The sequence below is a fragment of the Thalia democratica genome, chromosome 2 (assembly GCF_965202585.1).
Source record: "Thalia democratica chromosome 2, ktThaDemo2.hap1.1, whole genome shotgun sequence".
Lineage (NCBI taxonomy): Eukaryota > Metazoa > Chordata > Thaliacea > Salpida > Salpidae > Thalia > Thalia democratica.
The window spans coordinates 58,980,554-58,990,616 of record NC_139166.1 but is presented as its reverse complement, the minus strand read 5'-3'; positions in this window follow the sequence as shown (position 1 = coordinate 58,990,616).

Here is a 10,063-nt window from a genome sequence, read left to right as displayed (position 1 = left end):
TCTTTAATAAGTATTTTGGTGAAAAATGTTTTAGCTTATTTTTGTTAGTAAAGTAATTTAAAAACAATTGCATTTATACATGTTTTTTGTTAAATTAAACAAGTTTAATTACATAAAAAATAATGTCTTTAAAAACTATAAAAATCACAAAAATACTTTGAAAATAAATATTTAATACTTTTTTTGTCACCAACATTTACTATAAAAAAATTGCCTGATTAAATAAAGATGACGAGATGAACAAAGTTTGTTTTACTTTACAAAATACTCAATTTAATAAGTGAGAAAATGATGCTGTTTTGTAAAAACTTTAAAAAGATATGTAAATTCTTCAAGTTTTTTAAATCAACAAAATAAACTTTTTTAAAGTTTTGTTTTGTATACTCGGTTAGTATTTAAGATTCTGTCAGAGAAAATATTAAGTAAATTTAAGTTTTACCTTAAATCTACTAAAGCTGTTTAGAACAGTTTTTAAACTTACTTATTAGTTTTTAATTAATTTATTTTTTTTTCAGTGATCCATACTTCATACATAATTAAAGACGCGTAGTAGAAGCAGTCGAAGTTTCAGAGAGGCTGTTTACATTTTTAACCTTCTTACCTCTCAATATTGTTGCAGGACTTTCGAAGCACATCACGATGCAGTTCACCTGAACAAACAGGCTCACGTCGTAGATGAAAAACGAAAAGACTCTAGGATAACTCTGAGGAACAACATTAGAAGTCGTCAGTACAGTCGCTAGAATCTGACTAACAATGCAGACAAATGTGCAGACTGAAGCTTTTTTGATGACTCTCAAAAGCTGTCGATGACTTTTGTTTTTAGTATTGACGTTTTTGCACGAAAAATTACTTTGTTTTACCAGTGGATACAGCAAGAGTCCTAATAGCAAAAATTGGGATGCTATGACGATAGCCGCCGCCATATAATTTGAAAAATGTCGCACCGAAGTGATGTTTGTTTCGTTTTTCTTGTGGAGAACGCATCCCACAGATCTATTGTTTGGCGAGTTCATATACGTCTTCGGCTCGACGGCAACATAGAGCGAAAAAATTCCCCCAACCAAAAAAAGAAGGACAAAAGTTTTACTCAAAATCTTAACCAGGGTGGTGTTGAAATTCTTCATCGTTGGTTTAGAATAGATTAGTTTCTGACGGCACCAAATGAAAAAGTAAATAGGCAGCAAAGTAAAACAGTAGAGTACGAGTGAAATGTCCATTGTGACTTCGCAAGCAGATGGATCGAAGTATTTAGGATGATTTCCTACAAAAATAATCATCTGAGTGGATACTGATCTTAAAGAAGCGGCTATCGGAGACATTATTGCAAGCAAGATCATCGTGTTTTTTGGTTTAAACACTGAACTTTTGGTAAATTTGAATTTTTTTCTGAAAAAACTGTACCTGATCAAGCAAAACGACAACCATAAAAGTCCAACACAAAGCAGTAAACTGACAATTTGGCAGAAAACTAACCAGTTTTTGATGTTCTTCAGTTCTGTTAACTTAAACTCAGAAAAAAACAAAGTGTTTTCGGTCGAAGTGTCGTTATTCATATTTATTTTGTGAAATTTATAAAAATAAATATCTATAAAATAAAAACTTTAAAGTTTTAACATAAAAGTTAACGCGTCGAGATCTTAACAGTATTAAGCAGTAAACATTAAAATTCTTAAAATGTCAAAGTAAATACTGACAAAAACAACTATACACCAAAAGTTTCTCTAAATTATATTTTGAATTTCTTTCTTCACTTACGGATTCCGAACTAAAATAATCCCAAAAACGTTTAACAACCTGACTTTAATGTACCTAAAAATTATAACTAGCTGAGTTTGGCCACTTACATTAGTACTTTTGTCTGTGATAACTTCTAAATACTTAGCCTGTCTTGTTTTAAAAACAACTTGCATCCTATTTACTTAAAGTGCACTGTATAAAGTTTCGTTTTGAACATCTGGAGAATTTAAGTTACTAGTTAGTTGATGCTGAAGTATTACTAACACGGCATTCAATAGTAGGGCTATCATCTGCTAAAAGGTCTTATTTATCTAAAATACCCTTTGTTTACAGAAATATTTTCTTTATCATTCTCTTTAAAAAGTAACTCATGAGAACCTAGTAGTATCATAACCTTTATATTTTATAACATACCTTAAATTTTCTAATTTTTCTTAACTTCTTTATTTTTATTAAAGTAGAATTTTTCTCTGCAAATCTTAAAACTTCCTCAATACCTGATTAGGACGCAAGCTAAAGGCTAACTAAACTATTTATATAGTATATGGCCTTCGGCACACTCATGTTTTCTCATCGTACAAGCAATATAACCAATGTTGTAAAACTATACCTCACAGAATTGCTTCCAGCACCTTAATTAAATAATAAAAGTGGAGAACAAAACAAATAGCTATCAACATTATTTGAATAAATTCAATTTATTTCTGGAAATGCTTTTTTTAAAATGCTTTTTTTTATTATCTTGACTTGAAGAAGGTTTACTTAACTGAATCTTTAGTGTTTGTTGGCCTTCCTCGTAACTTTAAACTCATTTTTTTCTACTTAATTTTTTAAATTAAGTAATTTTATCTCTCTACTGTAATTGGTTCTGCAAAGCCATAATCGCTCTTTTTTTCTCCGTTGCGTCTAATAAACTAAAAAGCAACAAAATTAATATTTAGTTTTAATGTTTTTAACTTTTTAAACATAGTCTGAAACAATATTCAAGGTTGATAACCATTTTAATTAAAGATTTTAAACTTAGTTAGGAGATACTTTATGTCGTTTTATAAAATATAAACTAGTTTTTAAAATAAACTGATCAAACATTTAGAAAGCTCAGTAATTCGCTAATGGAAAATTAAACTATCTTAGTTTACTCTTAATTTAATAGTAAACATTCCTGTTGTGGAGTATTTTACTTACGAACAAAAATACATTTTTTACACGAGGCTTTAAAAAATTTCTTACTGTATTTTTTAGTTCCTCTATGGTATAAAATTAAACTTAATATATATAACTACTGTTAACGTACTTTCTGGCTACTATAATTTCGTTTTGAAATTAATATAACTCTGATCTAACACAAAATAGTTGTTATGATTTCCAGTTAAAATGTCCACCCTATTAAAAAAAACTTTATAATTTGGTTATTTTAAAATTTTAATTATAAAATGCTTTTATTTTTTTATTGTTAATTTAGAATTTTTTATAATACAAGAAACTGATAATACTAGGTTGATTGCTTAAAAAATAAAAGGGAATATAAATTTATATTAAAAATAAAAATAAATATAAATTTATATTAAATAGTTAAAAATTCTGATATAATCAACAACAAAAACTACTAAACTGACTGTATCTCAAATCTAAAAAGAACTTTTATGTTTTTTAAAATGAATTTCGTAACTTATAATTTGAGCTTTTAGATAAGGGTCTAAATTACATTTTGTAAAAAAATGTAGTACCTATTTTTAGCCTTTAAGAGTCATCTAAACTCAAATCTTTACTTAAGCCAACTAAAACTACACTATAAAATAAAACCTCATACTCTTAAAATAGCTCAGGGTCAAAATAAATTTAAGTATTATATAGTGTAAATGTTTCAATCAAGCTAATAACTGTATTTAAAACTTAACTAAACAAATATAATGTTAACTTTTAAAACAAATTGTTATTATACAAGGCACAGCTCAACTAAAAAAAAAACAAATAAATGATAACAACAATGAGATTTAGAGTTTATCTTAACACAAAGTTTAATGCGCTTAAGCGATTATCAGATTAGAAAAAATCAATCAAACTAGATGGACATAGCTATGTTATATGATCATAAGTAATACTAAGTATCATTAAGTAAAAATAATTGAATTTTAATTATAATCGTATAACATGAACATAACTTACACATGACTTTATCAAAAGATTAAGTTAAATAAACTTGCCAAATTATTTAAAAGTAACTATTGTGTATGTAGAGTTAAAATTATTTTAGACCTACAGAAATTTAAATAAAAAATAAGAATATATAGATATTATATATATAAATAAAAAGTATGTATGCAAAATACACAATGAAATTATAATAAAAACTTATAAAAGGGTAAAAAGGAAAATAAAATCAAAACAAAAAGAATAGACATAGCAGTAATTATTATGATTTATTAAACTTTTACTTATAAACTTAAATTCATAATAATTACTGTCATGTTTATTCTTTTATAAATTTATATTTTTATATTTTGATAATTTATAAATGTAAATTTATTGTATATACTTTTTTGTATACCATACTTATTAACTATATTTTTACGATTTTTGTTTTTATATTTGTAAGTCTAAAATAATACTAATAATATTTAAAAAAACTAGTATTTATTATTTTGGAAAATTTATTTAATATAATCTTGTGATTAAGTCATGTATAGTTATGGTCATATTATACGATTATTACTAGAATTAGATTAATACTACATAAGAATAATATATATAGCTTTATCCATCTTGTTTAATAGAGTTTATTAAATGTGGTTGTTGTTTTAGCGCATAAAACATTATGTTAAGTAATAAATTGTCTCTTTGTTTTTATCATCTAAACAAATATAAATGTTTAAAACAAGTTTTAATATTCCTAAACACTTTATAAAACACCTAACAACAACCTAAATAAAAATTTAAATTAACAATTAATATAAATCTTGCAGACACGTTTTTATTAAAACAGAGCTTGTTATAAATATTACTATTTCAAATTTACTCACAAAGAAATTTTGTTAAAAAAGTCATACATTAAATAAAAAACGATATATTTTATTATCAAAAAAATATTAACATTGTTTAAAGTTATTTCAATACAAGAGCGACTCTAGATTCCTGATAGAAAATGAATATTGATAATTTTTGTAAATATTAAAGGAATTAAAAAATCGTTTGTTTAATTAATTTTTATCTCGTCTTGGCTCATATTGTATTATTTGCATTTTTATTCAAAAACTCTTTTTATTACCTTTAATTAAGTTCTTGAAAAACCTGTTGTTTTATAACTATCCGTTTTAGTAATATATCTCAGTTTAACTTAAAAACAAAGAAAAAAAACAAAAAAAAAAAATTTAATTTAAAAAGTTAAATCAACTTAAAAGTATATTTTTTATCTTTTGAGTAAGAAAACTTTCTACTAAAATAAAAATTATGTTAAAAACTTGATCAATGATTGTATTTGCAGCAATTGCAAACTGTAAAAAAAAAAGCAAAAAAAAAACTGTATTTACAAAGAATCTATCGAAAGACTTGTTACTAGACTACTATCAAAACTCAAGTTTTAAAACACTTTTAATACTGACGTATTAATAACTGAATAAATCAATAAGACATCATTACATACATAATTGTTCAGTTGTTTTGTCGTACTTGATTGACTGTAAATCATCAGTGAGTCATTAGTATGCAAAAGTTTAAGTTATTTGTTAAACTACAAGATAAAAAAGCTTTATTAACAGCAGCATAAAATTAAAAACCTAATAAAATAACAGTTTGATTTTGGGAGATATAAATTTTGAACCAAAAAATACGTTTTTAATTTTTATAACGCTATAATCGATAAACTGAGATAACAAAAAACTTTTTAGTTTTATTAATCTAGTATTAATCGGTTTTAGTGGTCAAGTTTTCTAAATGTTTCACATGTTTTAAAACTTTTCATTAATACAAGCTAATGAATCATGCCTGTAACTTAAAATTCAATAAACGAAGCAGCTGAAAAACAAAAAAAAAGTGTCGGATTAAACTAACTTTTATCATTAAACTAAATCAAAATATTAAAAATAACCTTTGTGTTAAACTTTGACCACCTTAAAATAATTTCAACATCAACTTTATTATTTGCAACTAAAACGTTATTTGAGTAACTTAATCACATGAACTTACTTGGTGATAACTGTAGTAATACAAAAATTTAAGAAAATAGTTAATCAAAAAACACTACTACTATAAACCTAAACACATAACTTTATTTTTGAAATGTATATATAAACTTCTGATTATAAATGATTCAATACTTTATTTTAATTTAACTATTTTTAAAACTAACAAACTGGGTTTTTTGTAACTCATAGAAAAAATCATTAAGATTTTAACTACAAAAGTTAGGTTTTAGTTGTTTACTGCTAAGTAAAAGTTATTAACTAAATAAGAATAAACCGAATTGATAAGTTTTCTAGATACCTACTTTGTTATCGTTTTAAAATAATGTGTTATTGTTTTTTGTCTATTTTTTTCCAATATTAAGAAAATTGTTACGATAGCTTAACAATAAAATAAACGAATTAGAACACTTATGCTTTTCAACTAGATATTTTCAACAGCACAAGGATAGTATGGTAGAAAACAAAAACTTTTTTATAAAGCTCCAAAATATTTGTTTACGCTGTTTAATTGTTAATGCAAAAAAAAAACTGATAGCCCAGTTTGAAAAATTATATAAACAATTGAATTATGAAATATATAAAACTTTATGAAACTAAAGCTGTAATTTGGAAATATTTACAACAAAAAAAACTATTATAAGTAAAGATTGTTTTTTGTTTAATTTCAATAAGCTCGAACTCGGTTAAGAAACTAATGTTGATAATATTAAATACTACTATAACGAATGTTTCAAAATCGAATAAAAATAAATTAAAGATATTTTACAGTAGCATATTTGTTTTATAACCAAACAAAAGATAATTAAATAACTTTAAAGTGCAATCCGCAAAATTAGTTTTTCATGCTGTGGTTACATATTTATTCAACAAGTAAACTTTATACACGCATTCAGCTTATTTTTAAAAACTTTATCTCAAATGTGGTTATTATTTTGTGTACTTAATAACATAAAAAAAGGCTCAAAATTTTGGTAATAGGACCTAGGGCACGAAAAAAACTTTCAGTTATCGAGTCGCACACCACTTGGATACCTTTAGACGTTTTGTCCAGTAGAGTCTTAACAGTTTATCTTTTACAGAACTTTTAAAACTAAATATATATTTTTGTAATGTTATTTTTTAATTGAGTACTTTATTTATGTTTTTTAGTTCAAAATTTATAAAAATAATCATATCCTTTTAGTAATTTGACAGACACACTAAAAATATATTATAAAGACTCAAATTATGTTTTAAGTAAAGTCAAGCGGTTACATGACAATTCAAATTTGGACAACTTAAATTTTGACTATTCAAATTCTTAAAAAAATATTTAAAAGACTATATCTCAATAAGTAATATTAATTTGAAAAAAAAAATATATATTTGTAGATATTATTAATATCTACAAGCCTTTTTTTCATTTTTTCAAAATCTAAAATACTTTTCAAGATATTTTAAAATTATTTAGAACAACTATGTTTTTTACTTTATTTAAGCCATATCTCAAAACATGTTTAACGTCTTGCAAAAAGAAAAAAAAAAAGACTTGTAGATATTAATATGACCTACATATATATTTTTTATATATGACAAATATAATTTACTTTTTTATTTGTGGCAAGTTTCTATTTTTTTTTAAGAATTTGAATTGTCAGAATTTGAATAGTCGTGCACCCAGCCAAGCAGTTGAAAAAAAAACAAAGTTTTAAAGTTTAAGCAACGGATTTTGGCTTGTAAAGTAATTAGAAGGGAAAATCCAAATTGACGTAAGGTATTGCCAATCCGTAAAATTAACAGTTTACAGTCAATAATGACACAGAAAACTTGGCAAATGCACAAGTGAAACATGCTTATAAAAACAAGCTTATTATATAGATTTATGGGAATATTAAAACTTACTTACTGCTTCTCGTTATGTTGTTTAATTGTTTAAATGATGTATTTATTAGTTTTATTATATAAACATAGTAAAATACTAGTACTTTTGATTTCAATACACATAATTAACTTTTAAACCGTTGGTTATATCAAATAAAACTAAAATTTAAAAAATGCAAGTATAATTTGGTAAAACTCAATACAATTTGTCTTCTTTGTTAGTTTAATTGTGTCGAAGTTTAAAATTCTTTTACATTTCACTTTAATTTTTAAGTAAATTTGTTAACGAAATTGTACAATTTGATTTTGCTTTTTACTCATTACTAAATATTAAAATAACAGGAATATTAAAAACGTTATAAATATTTCACGAAAATAGACATTTGTTAAAAAGTTTTGGTAATAATGATAACAACTAAAAAATAAGTTAATGTCTTTTTACAATTGATGACTTACAAATTTTTCATATTAGAAGTTATCACAATAAACTTTTAAATATATTGCAGTATTACATAATTACAAACATTTTAATTGCTTAAACTTTTTATTGATGCTTAACCTTTAAATTAAAATATATTATATAAATATTTTAAACATTGAAGTAGTGTTTAATATCTTTTAACGGCATAACGTAAAGTTTTTAAAAAATTATGTGTTACATTCACACAAATTGCTGACCTATATTTTTACCCGCTTTTGAACAAAGGCATAAATGAACAAAAGGTATAATATCAATAACTACACAGCTATACAACAATAAGTTTTACACTAAAGTAACCTTGTATATACTTAAGCTTAAAATTATCTACTTACATTTTAAAAACCTTGTTTATCTACTTCTAAAATTTAATACTCATTACTTTCAAGGATCAAAAATTATATATGGAAAAATATTTACAATAACAATATTAATCAATTTATTTACCAAGCAAAAAATTAGCGCTCAAAAATTTTGATCCAAAGACCTGGCGGACGAAAAATCTTTCGTTTACGATTTATACACTAAAATACAGTTTAATGTCTTGTCCAGGACTTGAAAGAGAACGTTTACAGTGTTATGATTTTGAACAAAGTTAAATTTCTTTGTAAATAAAAGCTTTTTACAGTTTCTTAGCTATCAATACTAGTTCAGGCTTTGTTTAAATAAATGTTTGGCTTAACTAGCTAAATATTTATGCGAAAAAAATAAAGACACTAAATTAGTAGTACATCCAATTCGTTGCTTTCTTAAAAATTTACTCAAAGGAAAATATTTTTTTCTGTTGTTGTTTTGAGACTTCATTTATACGAACAAACTCTAAACTATTATTTTGCTCTTTGTATTCACTCACTTATTATAATAAATAAATCAGATTTATGTTAAAAAATAAGCAAAACCGTTTACTCGGAATAAATGTAATTTAATAAAATATATTGTTAATCTGTTATCATTATCTTTTTGAAATAAAAAATGAATAGACTAAAGTTTATAACTTTTTTTTGAATAAGCAGTAAAACTAAAGTTTGAAGTCAGCTTCGCTATTGCCAATAGTATTAAAAATTAATATTATTAAAACATATCAAGCTGTCAACAATAAAACAGTTTTGATGACGTGCTGACAATTAAAAATAGATGAAAGTTTTACCAATTAGTTTTACATCTTACAACTGTCGCTTTAACGAGATGACTGCATATTCTAAAAATACGACAAAGATTTAATCAAATTTAAACTTTTTTCCACAACAAAAAAACATTGAAAATCATTAAAAAAATAGTTTTTGTTATCAAAAATATAGATATAAACTTTATGTCAAAATAACAGTTTATTCACTTAAATATTAAGTAGGCTTCACTTGAACTTATTCGTCCTAAAAATTTAAGTAAATGTTACTTTTAATAAACGACTTTTATTAACGACTTTATTCTAGTAATTGTAAAGCATTAAAACATGTTTAGTTCAGCACCACAGTACTAAAACTGTTGACCTTTTAATTTTAGTGGTTTAAAACTATGTTTAAAATGTTCTCGACGCAGGTACAGCAATTAGTAACACTAAATAACAAACAAGTAGATTGAGGGTTAACACTATTGTAGTTCTATACTGCTCGCACACTGCACGAACAAGTTTAATTGCTTTAACTTTGTTGTTTAAAATTATAATTTTTAGTTTTCAACATTTGTAACTTTTTCTTTTAGTACTTAGTCAAAACAAAGCATGCTGAAACAAAGTTCAAACTTAGCCTTGATTCTTATTAGTCTAACTTTTGTACAAGTTAACTATAGGGATTTTTTATCGGTGCTA